We start from the raw sequence: 20,201 nt of genomic DNA on the forward strand, positions 1-20,201 counted from the left end.
TCATGGTGGAGAATAGCTGCTCACATACGTATGTGGATCCGAAGATCCATACTTGGCTTGCCTGGGGTTGAAAGTCTCCATAAATGCATGGATTTTTGGCGGGTATGGTTTATGTGAGTGTGATGCTTATTTTGAGTGATAAAAAATTATAAAATATAATTTTATTTTTATATATCAAAATCACAATAATCTTCCAATTTAGAGCTACAAGTTTAAAAAGAACTAACACAAATAAAATACACTTCAGTTAAATACTTATAATTTTTTCCCAAACCACGGAGCCGCAGTATAAAGACTAAAGAGCCGCATGCGGCTCTGGAGCCGCAGGTTGCCGACCCCTGGTCTAAGCAAACGTTTACCGCTACCAGAGGGGGGTCTGACGATCTGTGCTGTGACCTCAAGCGACCCGTCGCACATTACTGACTAATTAGACCGTACAGTTCTTAAGACTAGGTTTTCAAATTCGGAATAATCATGATTATGTGCCCCCTTAGCTCTAACTTTACAACGTCACCAGGACGAGCTTACGTGCACTCCCATAACATCTTCATAATGTTCTGCATAATTGGGAACTGAAGAAGCTTCTCGGATGAGAGGTGAAACGTCTTCAAGCAACTTAAAGAAGTCCAGACGCTTTTCTTTGCAAACTCCTTTGACTACGATGACCTGGATGACTGAGAACCTTCACAGACACATAATTGGGTATATTGTCTGGAGGTGGAAAATTCAAAATTTGTCTAATTTCCATGTTATTGAATTTATTTCTGACATCTACAGTAGAGTGTGATGAATCATCACTGTGACTCTGTTCTGCATTTCCACCTTGTTGAAATGAATCAGCATGATGGTTTGCTGGGGCCCCTTGGACTGGTGCATTATCTGACACTTCCACACTGTCTGGCTTAAAAATTCAGGGGTTTTTTGAACTTCCCCTCTCTTTGTGCCAGCTCCTCTAAAGCTTGATTAATGTCTTTAATGGAAAGGATCAGCTGAAATGTTTTGTGACAGTGTGTTTTGGGCCTCATTATCGTTTGAGTCTCCACACCTGAACATTGACAGCTATTTTGCAAAACGCTTTCACTTCATGATAATTGAGCCAAGGCAAAGTTGAGGTCATTACGATTGTTCACAGCAGGGTCACTGTTTTGTGAAAGTGTTTTTTCAGAATCAGGGCTATTGAGTGTATCATGGCTAGAGCAAAGTTTATTTCTGATTGATGTCCTCTCCCTCCGACTCTATTTTCACTCAAAAATGTAAAATAAAAAACATGAAAAAACAGATAATTTATTCTTATTTTAACATTTACAATATTTCAGCCATGAGACAGACTGTACAAAACAACAAAGAGACCTACTGATGTCTGCTATTCCTCTTCTTCCTCCTCCTCCTCCTCTTTTCGACTTTCCTGTTGTTCATGTTCTGAGATAATTAAACTTCACCCCTAAATAGACAGTGAATAGAATAAGTAAGTCAGTAAACCAAGTTAAAACAACCCTAGAATGGGTTCGCTTATCTGGTCCTCTGAGACTCTGAGGCCTCTCTTGCTGGTCATTGTGTGGCCTGAGAGCTGAGAACTGCTGAGAATCAGGCGGCCTAGCTCCTCCAACAATCGCTCTCTTTCTGAATCTGTTAGGCGAATATTTTTGTGTCCCATGACGGGGGCTGGTGGCGGTGCTGGACCCGCTTCTGAAGACAGCGGAGAGGTCGGAGGCTGACCAAAGAGAAAATAATCCAAATCCAAGAAATCTAAACAGTTTAAAAACAAAAAAAACATTAAAATAATGTTATTGTTATTGTCTAAAATTATACAAGTTCATCAGAACAATTACAAACTCTCCAATATCTTGAATGGATAGAGGGCTGGAAAAGACTTTACTTAAATCAGAGTCTAAAACAGAATAAAGAAAAGAAACGAGTTTAAAAACTTGTAAAAAAAAACACATGATAAAAATGGTATGACATACCAGAGGAAGCCATGTTATTTGACGTAGGTCTAGAGTTTAATTGTTTTTAACCATAAGTCTTTTATATATTTTAAAGTGTATTGTAGTGACTCTCTTGGGGATTTTCGCTCCAATGCAACTGTCTCACGCTGAGATGGAGCATGTGTAAGTCTAACTTTGATTCTGATTTTACTTTTCTGGATTAAACAAACACAAATAAAATGAATTAAAGCCTTCCAACGGGGCATGCAGTCTCCAACTCCCCCCATCCTCACTGCCCTCTGTTGTTACAAAAGCACCAGTTTAATTAAGAATAAGCTTTTATTATTATGGTTTAACACATTTTCACAAACACACACACACACAAATAGTTGTCTAAAAAGGTGACATTTGTGGTCATTACTTGTTTTTTTTTTAATCTAAAATTACATCTGTGCTTCAGTTGTTTTCACTTGCACATGCTAAAGCCTATGCTACAATAAGTACTAAAAGGGACTAAAACGTTTATCTATGAAAATTCAAATTTGAATAAAATAGAGCAGTTCACATGCAAAGGTCTTAAAAAAAATATCTCATGGCAGTGATACGGTAATCAAAGTATAAAGTGCTCAACTATTGTGTAGCAATCCTTAGTCTGGTAAAATATCTGCCACAGCCATATGCAGGAAACAAATACAAACACAACTCAGCTCCATCTATAACCAGCTGTTCATGTTTTACACTCGCATAAGGACTTTAAGGGCTGTTAGGAAATCGTTATGCATTGTTCTACATATTCACTCACACTCATACACACTTATCTATCTCTGACACATTGTCTTCTACATCTCATATTTGTACACTCTTGGTCTGCAAATGACACAGTACAGTAACAAACACCACAGTTGTATTGTTGTTATAGTAAACTGACAGTTTAATTTGAACTGATTTGATCAAGCATGACACTGATTATCTCTTCACCGTGGCACCTGTTGGTATTTTAGGGAGTGAACATTTTGTCCCCAAAGCTGATGTGTTAGAAAAGTAGGAAAAACTGAAAAAAATAGTTAGTTAGACAAGGGGCAAGTTGTTGGACAAATAGGTCAGAGCATCTCCAAAACTGTAGCTTTGGAGATTCCAGTGTCGCAATCAAAATAAAAAAAATCAAAATCAAATCAGTTGAAGGAAAGGAAGAGTGGTAAATCAGTGACAGGGTCATGGGAGAATTCAAATGTCTATTTACACAATTGTACAGCCTTCCTGGGAGTTGGCACCCAAGCAAATTCATGCAGTCAGCTGACACCGAGGCGACTGAAACTGAACTGAACTGAAAACGTCCAGATGAACAGAATCAACCTTTTGGGATGTACTTACCTGGATGATTGAGCATGCATCAAGACATCTGGTAGGTTGGTTTTCTCTGTAGACAGGCTGAGTGAATTCAAGATATATAATACATGCAGATATTAAATGACTTTCCAACTAGCTTAAATTGAAAGTGATGACTACCACAGTCCATCTACAAACAGGCTTAGTTATCAAGTTAAGAGCCAGTCCTTATGTCTTAATATCAGGCAATAAAAACCTGAGATTGACAGAAATGTATGACAATGTAAATTTTCACAAAAACTGGGGCAAACTGAATACATTAAGCCAATATAAATATTTGGAGACCATACTTTATGACATAATTTTTCAGTATCAGCCACTTCTTCTATCTGCCATCAGTACATGCCATGCCTGTCAGCCTGATGGTTCCTGTTCTGGCTCCTCTTCAGTCTTGGGTTTCTGCAGTATACCATCACTGCAACTGCTACTTGATGTCTTACCTCCCCTGTGCTGTAGTACTTGTGTTGTCATAACATCAGCACCAAGCAACTGGTATCACAACCAGAAATGTACAAAGAACAACACAAGTGCTACTTGTTTTTCCAATCGTAGGTGGGTATTGAATTCAATCCGGTTCAACTTAATTTCATTTAGATAGTACCAAATCACAACAACAGTTGCCTCAAGTTGCTTTATATTGTAAGGTCACAACCTACAAGAGAAAACCCCAACAATCATATGACCTCCTGTGAGCAAGCACTTTGGAGGCAGTGGGAAAGAAAAATTCCCTCGTAACAGCAAGAAGCATCTGGTATAACCAGGCTCAGGGAGGGGCAGCCATCTGCCGGGACTGGTAGGGATGAGGGGAGGAAGATAAAAAAAAAAAAAAACACCCAGCACGCCCCTGCGGGCGGTTTATCCTTCAAGCTCGGGTCCTCTACCAGAGGCCTGGGAGCTTGAGGGTCCTGCGCAGTATCTTAGCTGTTCCCAGGACTGCACTCTTCTGGACAGAGATGTCTGATGTTGTTCCCGGGATCTGCTGGAGCCACTCGCCTAGCTTGGGAGTCACCGCACCTAGTGCTCCGATTACCACGGGGACCACCGTTACCTTCACCCTCCACATCCTCTCGAGCTCTTCTCTGAACCCTTGGTATTTCTCCAGCTTCTCGTGTTCCTTCTTCCTGATATTGCTGTCATTCGGAACCGCTACATCGATCACTACGGCCGTCTTCTTCTGTTTGTCTACCACCACAATGTCCGGTTGGTTAGCCACCACCATTTTGTCCGTCTGTATCTGGAAGTCCCACAGGATCTTAGCTCGGTCATTCTCCACCACCCTTGGAGGCATCTCCCATTTTGACCTTGGGACTTCCAGGTTATACTCGGCACAGATGTTCCTGTACACTATGCCGGCCACTTGGTTATGGCGTTCCATGTATGCCTTGCCTGCTAGCATCTTGCACCCTGCTGTTATGTGCTGGATTGTCTCTGGGGCATCTTTACACAGCCTACACCTGGGGTCTTGCCTGGTGTGATAGACCCCAGCCTCTATGGATCTTGTACTCAGAGCTTGTTCTTGTGCTGCCATGATTAGTGCCTCTGTGCTGTCTTTCAGTCCAGCTTTGTCCAGCCACTGGTAGGATTTCTGGATATCAGCCACCTCCTCTATCTGCCGGTGGTACATACCGTACAGGGGCCTGTCCTTCCATGATGGTGCCTCGTCTCCCTCCTCTTTCTTGGGTTTCTGCTGCCTGAGGTATTCACTGAGCACTCGGTCAGTTGGGGCCATCTTACCAATGTATTCTTGGATGTTCGTTGTCTCATCCTGGACTGTGGTGCTGACACTCACCAGTCCCGGCCCCTTCCTTCCGCTTAGCGTCTGGCCTCAGGGTGCTGGACTTGGGGTGAAACCCTCCATGCATGGTAAGGAGCTTTCTTGTCTTGATGTCAGTGGCTTCTAGCTCCTCCTTTGGCCAGCCTATTACCCCAGCAGGGTACCTGATCACGGGCAGGGCGTAGGTGTTGATGGCCTGGATCTTGTTCTTACCGTTCAGCTGACTCCTCAGGACTTGCCTGACCCTCTGCAGGTATTTGGTGGTTGCAGCCTTTCTAGCGGCCTCTTCATGGTTCCCATTCGCCTGCGGGATCCCCAGGTACTTGTAACTGTCCTCTATGTCTGCAATGTTGCCTTCTGGTAGTTCGATCCCCTCAGTTCTGACTACCTTCCTCTCTTTTGTTACCATCCGACTACACTTCTCCAGTCCGAACGACATTCCAATGTCATTGCTGTATAGCCTGGTAGTGTGGATCAGTGAATCGATGTCTCATTCACTCTTGGCATACAGCTTGATGTCATCCATGTACAGGAGGTGGCTGACAACTGCTCCGTTCCGTAGTCGGTATCCGTAGCCAGTCTTGTTAATGATCTCACTGAGGGGGTTCAGGCCTATGCAGAACAGCAGTGGGGACAGAGCATCTCCTTGGTAGATCCCGCACTTGATGGTGACTTGTGCTATGGGCTTGGAGTTGGCCTCTAGTGTTGAACGCCACATCACCATTGAGTTCCTGATGAAGGCTCTTAGGGTCCTGTTGATCTTGTACATTTCTAGGCATTCTAGTATCCAGCTGTGGGGCATTGAGTCATAGGCCTTCTTGTAATCAATCCAGGCAGTGCACAGGTTGGTCAGTCTGGTCTTGCAGTCTCGGCTGACTGTTCTGTCTACCAGTAGCTGGTGTTTTGCGCCTCTGGTATTCTTGCCAATCCCTTTCTGTGCCCCACTCATGTATTGACCCATGTGCCTGTTCATGTTAGCCGATATGATGCCTGGCAGGAGCTTCCATGTAGTACTGAGGCAGGTAATTGGTCGGTAGTTGGATGGGACCGGTCCCTTCTTGGGGTCCTTGGGGATCAGGACCGGCCGACCTTCGGTTAGCCATTCCGGCTGTCTCTCGTTAACTAGCAGCTGGTTCATTTGTGCTGCCAGACGCTCGTGGAGTGCAGTCAGCTTCTTCAGCCAGTTGGCGTGAACCATGTCGGGCCCTGGTGCTGTCCAACTCTTCATACTGGAGACCCTTTCTTGGATATCTGCCACTGTGATGGTTACTGGACCCTGTTCAGGGAGGTCGCTATGGTCTGCCCTCAGATCCACTAGCCACTGAGCATTGCCATTATGGGTTGCGTCCTTCTCCCATATGCTCTTCTAGTATTGCTCCGTCTCCAGCCTTGGTGGTGCTGTTCTCTTATTGTTCCCTTGCCACTGAGAGTACACCTTTGCTGGTTCTGTGGAGAACAGCTGGTTTATTCTCCTGCCTTCTATCTCTCTGGTGTACCTCCTCAAGCGGCTGGCCAAGGCTGTGAGTCTTTGCTTGGCAGTTTCCAAGGCCTCAGGTATGGACAGCTTGTTGTATTTCTTATGCACCTTCTTTGTCGCACCTTTCTGCAACTCCGTTAGTTGGCTAACCTCCCTCCGTGCTACTTTGATCTTGCCCTCTAGCCTTCTTCTCCATGGAGGGTACTGCCCCTTGTGGTTGTTCAACTTGTAGCCAAGCATCTCACTGATCACTGCTGCCGTATTGTAGATCAGCTTGTTAGTGTCGGTAATCGTGGTTGTAAGTATCGTCCGTAGTGCTGCATTAACATCATCTAGCAGACCTTCTGAGGGTACTTCACGTAATCTTGGTAACCGCTACGGGGATCCAGGTTTCAAGCTTGGCCATGATCCTATTTTTCAGGTCAGTTCCTCTCGCACTCAACGATCCTTCTCCTATCGCACTTGGGGCTGTGTACCCAATCTCGGGCGGGGGTGATGATATCTCCCCCCTGACCTGGCGTCCTGACTCCTCCTTGCCGTAGCATTTATGTTGTATCTTGTCAACCTCTAGCTGTGATAGCAGTCCCTTCTTTCGAATGTTGGAACACTGAGCTACTAGTTGTTTCGCCGTCATTGTGGATGTTGGGTATCGAAGAATCCATAGGTCCCTCATCCTATTCATGTAACCCCTTCCGCCAGGGTTACTTGCGTAGTAACATTCCAACAATGCCCTGTTTTCGTCTCTTGCCCACCGATGCCTTCTTGTTCCAGTAGCCCACTTATCGTCAGGGTGCCCTGGTTCCTCAACACCTGACGCGGACCTTGTTGATCCGGGCGACGTCCGAGCGGGCATGCCTTGATATATGTATATATATATATATATATATATATATACATATACAAAAAAAACACCCAGCACGCCCCTGCGGGCGGTTTATCCTTCAAGCTCGGGTCCTCTACCAGAGGCCTGGGAGCTTGAGGGTCCCTCTTGCAATATCTTAGCTGTTCCCAGGACTGCGCTCTTCTGGACAGAGATCTCCGATGTTGTTCCCGGGATCTGCTGGAGCCACTCGCCTAGCTTGGGAGTCACCACACCTAGTGCTCCGATTACCACGGGGACCACCGTTACCTTCACCCTCCACATCCTCTCGAGCTCTTCTCTGAGCCCTTGGTATTTCTCCAGCTTCTCATGTTCCTTCTTCCTGATATTGCTGTCATTCGGAACCGCTACATCGATCACTACGGCCGTCTTCTCCTGTTTGTCTACCACCACTATGTCCGGTTGGTTAGCCACCACCATTTTGTCCGTCTGTATCTGGAAGTCCCACAGGATCTTAGCTCGGTCATTCTCCACCACCCTTGGAGGCATCTCCCATTTTGACCTTGGGACTTCCAGGTTATACTCGGCACAGATGTTCCTGTACACTACACTCTGGTAGAGTAGAGTGTTTTTTTTATATATATATAAAATATATATATGTGTATATATATATATCTCTCTCTCTCTCTCTCTCTCTCTCTATATATATATATATATATATATATATATATATATATATATATATATATATATATATATATATATATATGTGTGTGTGTGTGTGTGTGTGTGTGTGTGTGTGTGTGTCCACCTGAAACAGATATTATAAACATAGACTTTTAGACGTATGGTAAATTTATGTTTGCACATGTTTCACACAAAGGGGAAAAACAGCTTTATTGTAAAAGTATACATGTGCGTGTGTCAGCTGTAAAAGATGCATCAGTGTAACTCCGCAAAGCCAATGCAGATAGCTATATGGGAGCCGACTTGTGTGTCCATGTATGTGTGAGTGAACTGTCAGTAGTCACAGCACTGCCAGTACTTCATATCCACAGCTCTCTCTTCATCTCTCTTTCTTTCTTTCTCCGTGCGTCTCTCGCACCTGATCATTTGTTGCTGCTTGACAGTTCTCATTATTGCCTTGGCACTAGCTCAGCATGTCCTGCCAAAGCAAGACACTGAAATGGAATTTGAAAAAGAGGGAGTGTGTGGAAGACTGTAAATGAAGAAAGCTAGGAAGATGCTGACAGGGGGGGGGGGGGGTGAGTTAGAACGAAATGGGGATCAGGACAAAGGGGGAAACAAATGAGAGAAAAGCAGAATAAGACAAAGTAAGACAGGAATGTTTGATGCTGCTGCACAATTAAAAGGACTTACCTCTCCCCAGAATGACAATGAAGCAGCAAAACCAATGCTGACAGAGGTATTGACATGGACATATTTACCTCTACACGGACAATCAGACGACAACACCAACACTGCTAAGCATGGAGAGGACCACACTGTTGTCACAGCAGTCCCATTCAAACATTAAGGGGAGAAACAGCACCAGTGCAGGCCTTGATGCTAACTGAAGGTGGTACCTATGTGACTGTCTGTTATTGTATTTGAAGTTCCTGTCAGCAGTACTCACTTTTTGTCTGCACATTCATGTTGGCGATTGACTGCCGTCTCTCGTTTTCAGAAACAAGATTAAACTCAAAGAGGTTGCAGTGCTCATTGAGCCAAAAGAAAAAGCCCATTTATCATACACTGGCTGGGTTTGAAATGACCCAAAATGAATTTTACTCCCTATCAGAGTCACTTGTGTGTTTGGCATTGACACAATAAAGGTACACAACAGTCTTAGAATACATCTGAGTCTTTAACAAGTAAGGCAATTAGCAGATTGTTGAATTTGCAAATTGGTAAATGGATTGGTTCTCATATACCGCTTTTCTACTCAAAGCAATTTTATACAACTTGACTTATTCACCCATTCACCCATCTACAGAAGCACTTTTTTTCCTATGCTTTTTCTGTATTTCGATTCTATCTAACATTCACACATATTCATACTGATGAATGTGTGGAGAGAAACTTGGGGTTAGCATCTTCCCTAAGGATATTTGGTGTGCAGACTGGAGCAGACGGGGATCAAACCACCACCCTTCCAATTAATAAATGGCCTGCTCTACCTCCTGAGCAACAGCCACCCCTTCATCTGTATCATACCTGACTAATATTTCCTGTGCAAACCAGAGGTGGCAAAAATACAGACCTTCTTTACTTAAGTAAAAGTGTATCCAAAGTAAGAAAGTAAAAAGTAGCTTCTTGTAGGACAATTCTACTGGGCATTTTTGTATAAAGGTAACTGAACCTTGTGCTATGTTAATATAATAATAAAATAATATCAGTACATGAGAATACAAATATTATTTAAATCGAAATTTTAATTCTAATGAATGTTCTCAGCTTTAGAGCTTCAACATGCAACAAGAAGAAATGGGAGTGAGACAAAACATTTTTGAGCATGCAATTTATTGAAAACAATGCTTAAACTGAAACGGGCTGTTTTCAGCTGATCAAAAGGCACTGTGTACTGTAGCATTGTAAAAAACCCAGTCGTTACCAGACAGACGAGGGCTCGCGGTCATTAGGGATGCTCTCTGCAACATCTGGACAAAGCCAGCGGCCGTTTGACACCCCTGCACCTCCTGAAGCTCCATCGTTCCACTGAAGGAAAAAGCACCCCAGACTGTTATGGTGCCCCCTCCACTGTGGCGTGTAGAAAACATCTCAGGTGGGATCTGCTTGTCATGCCAGTAACGTTTGAAACCATCAGGACCATCAAGTTTAAATTTTTTCTCATCAGAGAATAGAACTTTCTTCCACCTTTCAGTGTCCCATGTTTGGTGCTCTCTTCCAAAGTCCAAACAGTCAGTTCTGTGGCGTTCAAGGAGACGAGGCCTTTGAAGATGTTTTTGTTTTTGAAGCCCTTCAGTCTCAGATGCCGTCTGATGGTTATGGGGCTGCAGAAGGCACCAGTAACAGCCTTAATTTGGGTCAAGCATCGTCCAGTGTATTGATGAACAGGCAATTGGATTCTCCGGCTCAGTGCTGGTAAAATTTCTTTGAGTCTGCTACTTAAATTTTTTGCTCCAGAACCCTCAGGATCATTTAAGAAATTCCAAATGACTGTCTTACTGCGTTCCACCCCAGTTCAACAACCCGACCATGTTCAAAAAGGGAAACTTTTTTTGCCTTTGCCCCTTACTGTAATCCGATTACTTTTTTCAAGTAACGAGTAATGTAAGGGATTACCATTGCAAAAACGGTAATTAGATTACCGTTACTTTCCCGTAGGAACGCTGCGTTACTGCGTTACTAAAACCATGATTTTTTGTGAGAATGTCTCATGACAGTGAGGTAAGCGAGTGTGACGTTCGTGACAACAGCTGTCTGCAGATCAACAATGGATAATATATCGAGTGCGGGACAGAGTGTAGCATGCAGCGTTTAAAGCGTGGAAGTACTGACCTTATTTTGAGTTTGATTCCATAAAAAGTGACAAAAACATTAGTGTCCGTTGTGCGTGGGAAGAAAACTCCTTTTTACAGCGAAAACCCCCCTAAACTTCCAAGCAAGCACCGAGTGTACTACGACTGTAATGTGAAATTCACAGAGAAACTCGTGGATTCTTCCACTGACCGCTGCGGCACACCTGCACCAGGGTAAACCTCTGCGGCACACCTGCACCAGGGTAAACCTCTGCCTACCCCACTCCTGCTTTACAGGTGAAAATAGAGCAACTAGTCTTTGACTTTATTTATTTTCTGCTGTGTTTTACTTGCATCTATTTGAAAGAGTGAGTGTAAACACAAAAAAAAATATTTTATTTTATGTGCTGGAATGTGCAGAAAATAGGTTTAAATGCTAAACAAATTTCTTCCAGTCAAAGAATGTTGCATATAATTTAATTTTTGCTTGATGCATAAAGTTAAAAGATTAAAACTAATAAAACAAGTTTTAAGAAGAGACTTTTCCATTTGATTACATTTTGTATGATGGATTATGCAGAAAAAGTAGAATTGGGCTGAAAGATCTATCGCTTTATCACCTATTCAGGTTGTAAATCGTGTTTTTAAAAAGTAACTAAGTAATTAATTACTTTTGAAAATAAGTAATCAGTAAAGTAACGGGATTACTTTTGGGGGTAAGTAATCAGTAATTAGTTACTGATTACTTTTTTCAAGTAACTTGACCAACACTGGTCATGACAGTGTGACTACCTCACAGAAAATGGCAATGAATCCACATTTTTGTACAGATTTGACCTTTTAAAGGCATGTGGTCCCAAACTTTTTATTAGCTGTAAAAGCTAATCAAAAGCCTGTCTCAGTTTAAGCATGCAATTTATTGAAAACAACTGAAGGGGGGGGGGGGCTCTATGCTGATTAAACCGGCAGTGATTCTTCTATGTAGACAAGTCTATTAGGTCAGTGGAAAAAGAGAATGAGAAAGAGAATCAGAAAAAGGTCTTTGTGTGGCTACGGATCACCTCACTCAACAGCCATGGAGTGGTGTTCTGGTTGCAATAAAGCTGCTTGTTGACATACAGCTAATCGATTGCAATGACAGCTCAGGAGCTTCCTTGAATTAACTTTTTACGGATTGGGAACAGGACATTTGCTTCGCTCCAGGAATTCTCTGGGAAACTGGTCATTAATGCTGAAGTCTGTTCCTTCACAAGCTCACAAGAATGACCATGCCTTGGCCACGATGCGCTTATCTCTGCTCCATGTAGACACCCTTGATATCCTTGAAAGTTGCAATCCAATACAACAAAAATGAGCACAAAAAATATAAAACCAAATTTTAAGTCCACAGTTCAGGCAGAGATTGATCCCTAGCATCTCTGCTGTAATTTCCAAATTTGAATACTTAGATTGAATCTTTTGTTTTGCTTATTTTGCAGGAGACGAATGGAAGAACCCCAAATGTTCCTTTTAGACTCATTTGCTCATGTGGATTCTCTCCTCTCTCCTCCCTCTCTTTGGTGCTCATATCATACAATTACATCTGCATCACCCTATTTTAAGTCACACTTTTTTGCTTCCCTCTCTCTCTCTGACCTTTCACATACATGATTTAAAGCAAAGTTAAAACATTAAAATCTCTTTAATACATTTTCTTCCTTCCTTTCCTCTGTTTCAGTGTATCCTCGTCCGAGGTTCCATCACCACATCACGTCTTGCCATTGTTTGCTCCTGTGTTTTCAATATAACTTGTAAAATCTCATTAACGCTCCGTGTCGTGTCTGCATCCAGATCCACTCCCATGTACTGGCCTTCCAACCTTGTCAGGATTAAACCAAGCTTAATAGACAGTCCCTGGCCCGACCTAGAACAAGCACTGTGTGGAAAAGTGAAAAATCTCTAATCTGCCTTTCTCCAGTATTATGCATCATAACTGCTTTAAAAGCCTCAACATCTCTCTGACAGCCTGGTGGGAATTTAAAAAAATAATGTTTACATGGGATAAGTTATCCCATGTAAACTAACTCTAATTTGGAACAATACAGATATTTGTCAGAAAAAGAAAATACTAAATTTGTCATTGTGGCATAAGAAAGGGATAAGAAATCTAGAACATGTTATCTAGGATGGAAAGTTTATTTTATTTGAAGAACTTATATGAAAATATGGAATCAGCAATAGTAAATTTTACCACCATGTTATGACATAAATTAACTGTGGTATATCACATCTTTGGAAAGCTGACACACCCAGACCTGATTACTGCCACACCTGTTCTTATCACTTAAATAGCACCTGCCTGACAAAGTGGAGCACTGTACATCAAAAGATCCTCAAAAGCCAGACATCATACCATGATCCAAGGAAATTCAGGAACGTATGAGAAACAATGTAATTGCGATTGTGCAGTTTGGAAAAGGTTATAGACCCATTTTTAAAGCTGTGGGACTGCAACGAACCACAGTGAGAGCCATCATTCACAAATGGCAAAAACATGGACCAGTGGAGAACCTTCACAGGAGTAGCAGCCGACCAAAATTACCCCAATGACTCCCCATCCAAGGAACTACAGGCCTCACTTGCCTCAGTTAAGGTCAGTGTTCATGAGTCTACTATAAAGTATATCTATATATATTTATATGTACATATGTGTGTGTGTGTGTGTGTGTGTGTGTGTGTGTGTGTGTGTGTGTGTGTGTGTTTGTGTGTGTGTGTGTCTGTGAACTTGGAAAACAAAGAAAACAGCAGGATGCTATACGGCTAGGATTTCCAAATGTATTAAATAGAAAAATATAAGTCCTAACGGTATTGCTTCTGACCAAGTTAGTTCAGGTGTGCAGGAAGAAGGGGGCCTCAGGCTGTTCTTAGATCTGCTGCACAATGCTTAATTTGCTAGCTGGGTGGACTTGTTTTCCTCTGAGGTGGTGAAGACTAAATTAGAAGTGCAATGGAGAACACTGCATCTCATTGGTTTTAGTATACACTACCGGTTAAAGGTTTTAACTACAATATTGACTGGTAGTGTATATGTGTTGTATTCTTAATTGTATTTTTTTTTAATTCATTCAGTTTTCCTTTGGGCTGCCGCAACACCCCAATTTTTCCAGTTATTTAATGCAATTCAAGTCATTCAAGTTAATAGCTTGAAATGATACAAGGGTAAGTGGTGAACTACCAGAGACAAAAAAAGGTAAGGTTACCCAAAATGGAAAAATAATGTAGATTTCAGAATTATACAAAAAGGCCTTTTATCAGGGAACACAACTTGGGTTAACAATTTAAAATCTGTTCTGCAGCAATGGAGGTTGATCAAGCTTTGAAAGCTGGTGCTACTAATTCCTACAGATGTTCCAACATTTCTGGAATACTTACTTCCCCCTCGGTCTGCATAAAGCAGCGTTGAACACACTGTGGTACCATACCCCCGTGAGCATCAGTTGAACAGTACTGTACTGCAGAAAGTAGAGTGTTGCTACAAACATGGCAAGAAAAAGGATATTAACAATGGAAGGGACACACACCATCATAACACTTATAAATGTAGGTCTGTCCACAGAGAAATTACAAAGAAAGTCACGGTGTCAGTGAGCACAGTTTCCTTCAGCATCAAAGGCTCAGAAACAAACAGGAAGAGGTCTGCAGACCCAAAGACACGACTGAACCAGAGGACAAGTTTCTGAGAGTTAACAGCTTGTGCGATCGGCGGCTCACAGGACAACAGCTTCAAGCAGCTTAATAGTGGTCGTAGCAAGTCTCAGTTTCAGCTGTGAAGAGAAGACTTCAAGCTGCAGGTTTGACAGGACGAGTTGCAGCAAGAAAGCCAGACGTCAGAATAAGACAAAGAGGTTTGTCTGGGTCATGAAACACCGACACTGGACTACTGAAGACTGGAAGAAGGTTTTATGGACTGATGGTTCAAAATATGAAATCTTTGTTTCATCACAGGATCTTTGTATGCCGTCAAGTAGGTGAAAGGATGGTTCCACAATGTGTGGCATCTACTGTCGAACATGGAGGAGGAAGTGTGATGGTCTCGGGCTGTTTGCTGGATCCAGGGTCGGTGACTTGTACAGAGTGAGAGGCTCCCTGAACCAAAACAGCTACCACAGCATTCTGCAGCACCATGCAGTACCCTCTGGTATGGACCTAGTTGGGCAGGGGTTCATCCTACAGCAGGATAAGGAGCCCAAACATAAGTCCAAGCTGTGCCAGAACTACCTCAGGAAAAAAGAACAAGATGGTGAGCTTGAAAACATGGAGTGTCCGGCACAGTCTGCAGACTTAAACCCCATCGAGCTGGTTTGGGATGAACTGGACAGAAGAGTGAAAGCAAAGCAGCCTACAAGGTTCACATTTATGGGAACTTCTGCTACAGATATGGGAGAATATTTGATTTTGTATTGTAGAAAGAATGCCACGGCTGTGTTCAGCTGTTATATCTGCCAAAGGTGCTACTCTGATCAGTCAGAAGTTTTTGGTCTATAAACTGATTCCATGATTTCTTTTTTAACTCCAGTTGCTTATTTTACTATGCTTTCTTTTCAGTGCAATGAGACAAACCCCGTTATTTTCAATAAAAAACTGAAAAATTGGGGTGTGCTTTTGACTGGTAGTGTATATGTGTTGTATTCTTAATTGTATTTTTTTTATTCATTCACTTTTCCTTTGGGCTGCCTTTAGGTCAGCAGCAGTTTTTAGCAGCAGTTTTTAAGAGCAAAATGTCAGACATTGTGTTGTATTACTAGTGATGAATGAGCTAATGAGTGCATGAATGAATGAATGAGACATTATTACTTAACTTGGGAATAATGCCAAGCAAATCACTGACATCCAAATTCTGAGACAAATTTTGATGTCTTATTGCTGCCCAAAGTGGAAGACTTCGAATAAATCAGGATCTTTTTCTTGAGTGGAAGAAGATTTGAGCAGGAGATTATCAGGTTAGGGTTGTACCTGCATCATTGTACCAGTCTGCTTTGGTAAATAGAGTATTGAGCTAGTGAGCTGTCAGTTTACTAGTTCATCTACATTCCTACTCTTACACATTACCATGAGCTGTGGGTCATTCTGAGAGATAGATTGAGAACCTTGGTCATTTTGGAGGTACTAGAGCAGCTCAGCTACACCACAACATTGAAAGGTGGGAGCTGAGTCAGCAAATGACTAAGATGCCTCCTGGACGCTTTCTGGGAAGAGACCCAGTACATGTCCCTCAACTGGCTTGGGAACATCTTAGCCAGGACATTGAGTTTGTTCCAAAAAATTGAACAGTGGACCACTGCTATACCATATGATCTATAGCTCAAAGGTGAAGCTATGGTTTGAATTGAACAAAACAACAAATTATACTTCAAAGTTACTGCATCCAGTTCAGTTTCAATTTATTTATTTATACAGTGTCAATCACAACAAGAGTCATCTAAAGGCGCTTTGGACCCAACAATAATACATACAGAGAAAAACCCAACAATCATATGACCCCCTGTGAGCAAGCACTTGGTGACAGTGGGAAGGAAAAACTTGCTTTTAACAGGAAGAAACCTCCTGCAGAACTAGGGAGGGGCGGGGCTATCTGCCATGACCGATGGGGTGAAGAGGTGAAAGACAGGATAAAGACATGCTGTGGAAGCGAGACAGAGATTAATAATAAGTAATGATTCAATACAGAGAGGTCTATTAACACATAGTGAGTGACCGGTGACTGGTGGATGTAGCACCCCTCGACTTGTTCACTACTGTAAAATTTCTAGTCGTAAAAGACATCACCAGCAGAAGATGACAGCTTTCATTTAAGCATAGTATGTCATGATCTGTGAACAGATGAACTGACAAAGGGCTGAGGAGGACAGGGACAATATAAACACTGAAGGGTGATGAGGGAAGTGGAAACACATGAGAACACAGCAGGAATGAATTATACATAACGAGGCAGGGGAAACAAAGCAGAACACACAGGACACATGACTGTCAAATTAAAACAGAAAACACTGAGAGGCAGACTACATACTGGATCTCTGCATGGCTCTCCAGCTGCACCATGGCACACAGAAAGGCACTTCAGAGGGTCATTAATATGGCCCAAAAAATCATTGGACATCCTCTTCCCTCCCTGAAGGACCTGTACAACACTGGCTGTCTCAAGAGGGCACGCAGCATCCTGCTGGACTGCACACACCCAGGACACCGGGTGTTTAAGCTGCTGCCGGCTGCTGAGGTCCTGGACAAACAGACTCAAGGACAGCTTTTACAACAGGGCAATAGCCCTAATCAGTGCTAACGGCTGACCTGATTGGCTACCTCCCTGGACTTTTTGGGGCGCAATAGTAATGGGCAATGAACATTACTATCACTCGCTGGGCCCACGCCCTCATTTTATGTTTGACAGTGTTTTAGTAGGTTAAGGTGAATGCTTGGACATGAACTGAGCTGCGGTTTGGGGAAGGCCTCGAAGGGGACTGGCGGCGGCTCCCGGGCCTGGCAGATCCCCATGTACTAGTTAAAGTTAAAGTTAAAGAACTGAAAAGGGCAGGGAGGGTGGGGCACGTAAACAAGAATGAACAGCTTGCAGAACTGGGGGAACCTATATAGATGAGAACTGGAAGGAGCGTGTTTGGAGGCGTGGTCCCACTCCTGAAATTCCGATACTTTATCTCCAATTAAATAAATTCTTTTTTGCTCATACCTTTTCTTGAACTTTTTAAAAAATCCACTTTAAAATCTACTGTGTTGTGTTTTCTTGTGCTTGGTGCTGATGTGGGACAGTTTCCAATTTTGTTGTACTATTGTACTAGGTATGACTGTGCAATGACAATAAAGAGATATGATGCAAGGGACACGGAGAGAGATACAAACGTGGAGACAAGACACACAGATGACACAACAGAGACACACAAGAGACACAGGGTGAGCCAGAGATACAAGAGGAACCTCACTAACAAGAAGACAAATAACTTCAAAGACATAAATAAAATAAACTCAATACTAAACCTGTATAAACTTGAACTCAAATCATTACTATAATTCAAAAAGTCACAAAAGCACGAACTCAAAATTCTAGGTCAAAAGACCCAGAATCATGACATTATATTTAACATTACATCACCCATCTTTATATGCAGTCTATCCTTCGTACACATGGTGAACTGTACATTCATGATGATGCAAGCTTAATAAGTCCCAGAAGTGAACAAAACCTGTCCATAGCATAAATGTTATATTTTATACTGGTTTGCCTTCTTTGATAGTACATCTAGTTTTAACTGACTTATAGGGAAGTCAGGGCGGCTGGGTGGTTTTTGTTACGGCTTTAAGGTGTAATTGTGCCTGGAGTGCAAGAGGCACTGCCAGTTTGTCATTGTACATTGCACTAAGCCCAAAGTCAGCCTGTTGATACTTTCTACTCTTTACCATTCTCCCTAGACTCACCTAGTTTGCTGCCACTATTTCAGACGTTGTTGATAAATCTAATCAAATATTGATTGTGTGTAAGGATTTGTAACAATTTAACTTACTGTTCTTGTAGCCTTTGGGAGAATTTTAGCATGTTTTTGCTCATTTTTTTGGTTGATCTTTCAGAGGTCTTACAGTCAGGATTTCTTTCATTCTTCAGGCATTTAATCTGGAACATATTTGCCTTGAACAAAAGCTGCATTTGCATGAGATTACAGGTTTGTGAAATTAAAGGCCAAGCTTTCCTGGTGTAGAGGTTTCTGTCTGGATACAAGCCAAATGAAGTAAACTCTGCTGCATTAAATACAAACTATTGTCAACATGTTTTGTGGGAATTATCTCCATGCACACTGCTGCCTTTCTGTCTGTCAGTAATCCTTTAGCCAACCCTCTACTCTACTGCTCTCTTTCATCTCTCCCTGTCTTCCTGTTCAGTGCATTTGGTGAGCTCACTGTGCTTTAAAGTGCAGTTTGATTTTAAGACAGAAAATGATGTAAGCGAAAGCAAGTAAATAAACACGTTCTATACATTATCTGTTTTCTATTTCACTTCCTTCTCTGTTGCTGTCTGTTTTGATAGCATGTATCCCTTAGCTTTCCACATGGCATATTAAAATGAAATACAGAGGAGGAGGTGTTGATTAGGTGATACGTCAATTTTTTTGTTGGATTAATGTTGAGGATAATGAGAGCGAAATCCGAGGTATCAGTGACCTGTGATGAGCTCCATCACTCCACTACCAGCTCTTTATATTTCATTCTGCTACACAATCGGATTAAAACCTCTTCTAATTATGAACGCACAGGCACAAGTGTGTAGATATACATACATTCACAGATCTAACAGAGTCTTGTGGCCTGGTGTAATGGAGACCAGGGGTTCCATTATCCTTATCTGTATTTTTATTAATTTCAGTGATTGGTATTTAAATACTACATTAAAAAAGAAACACACATTTGTGGTTAGTGAATCTTTATTAGGTTCATTAGCTAGTATTTAAGTGAAGTATATGTGGAAGGTGAAGAGACAGGGGGAATGGCCATCCTACCTGTGTCAGGAAAAAGAACCTGAGCTGTTCACATTTCATCATTGGTCTGTAACCTAAGTTCTTTGTATATGTAATAGGAGAAGTGTGCTAACAGCACTCTCCTATCCTGGTTGCTTCGTTTGCAGGATGTGGAGCAAAAGTGTAAAAGCAGCACAATCACCTGCTTGTGAGCTCCTGGAGCAAACCAAATTGCAAGGTTAGGAGAGATGGGTTAAGGTGTTTTAAGTTATATAGTGGTGGATGAAGTCTCTATGTTATTAATTATTTATAGGACTTGGTACAAATATAAATATGTCTTTCATGTGTTGTATTGTGGATGTTTGCTCATGTGAATGTTTATGTTTTCATTTGGTTTGCTAACCCCAGACTTGGGCTATTCCAGATGATCACCTGAGTCAGGTAGAGTGTAAAAGGAAGCCAGGTGCTTTTAGAGGGGATGGGTTCTTTGGTGTGTGTTGGCGCATAAACTCGTGTTCTCTTTAATAAAGTCTTCCAGTTGATGGATACATTTTATTCCAGTCTCATGCCATTTTGTTTGAACTGACACATGATTGCTGGCCAAACTGACACCTTGAAAGTGGAATGGGGACAGAGAGGAAGAAAGAAAATAAGCGATGGGCTGATCTCCCTGGAAAACACATACAGTTCCACCATGCAAACACCTGCTCATTATCAGCCCCCTATGACATGTCTGCTATCTTTCTTTGATATTATAACTGTGGTGAGAACTATCGCAATATAATATTTCTTATATTTTTATAAATGGACATGATAACCATTCCCAGAGAGTTGGGGAATGG

This window comes from Oreochromis aureus, linkage group 2 (assembly GCF_013358895.1).
Source record: "Oreochromis aureus strain Israel breed Guangdong linkage group 2, ZZ_aureus, whole genome shotgun sequence".
NCBI classification, from domain to species: Eukaryota; Metazoa; Chordata; class Actinopteri; order Cichliformes; family Cichlidae; genus Oreochromis; species Oreochromis aureus.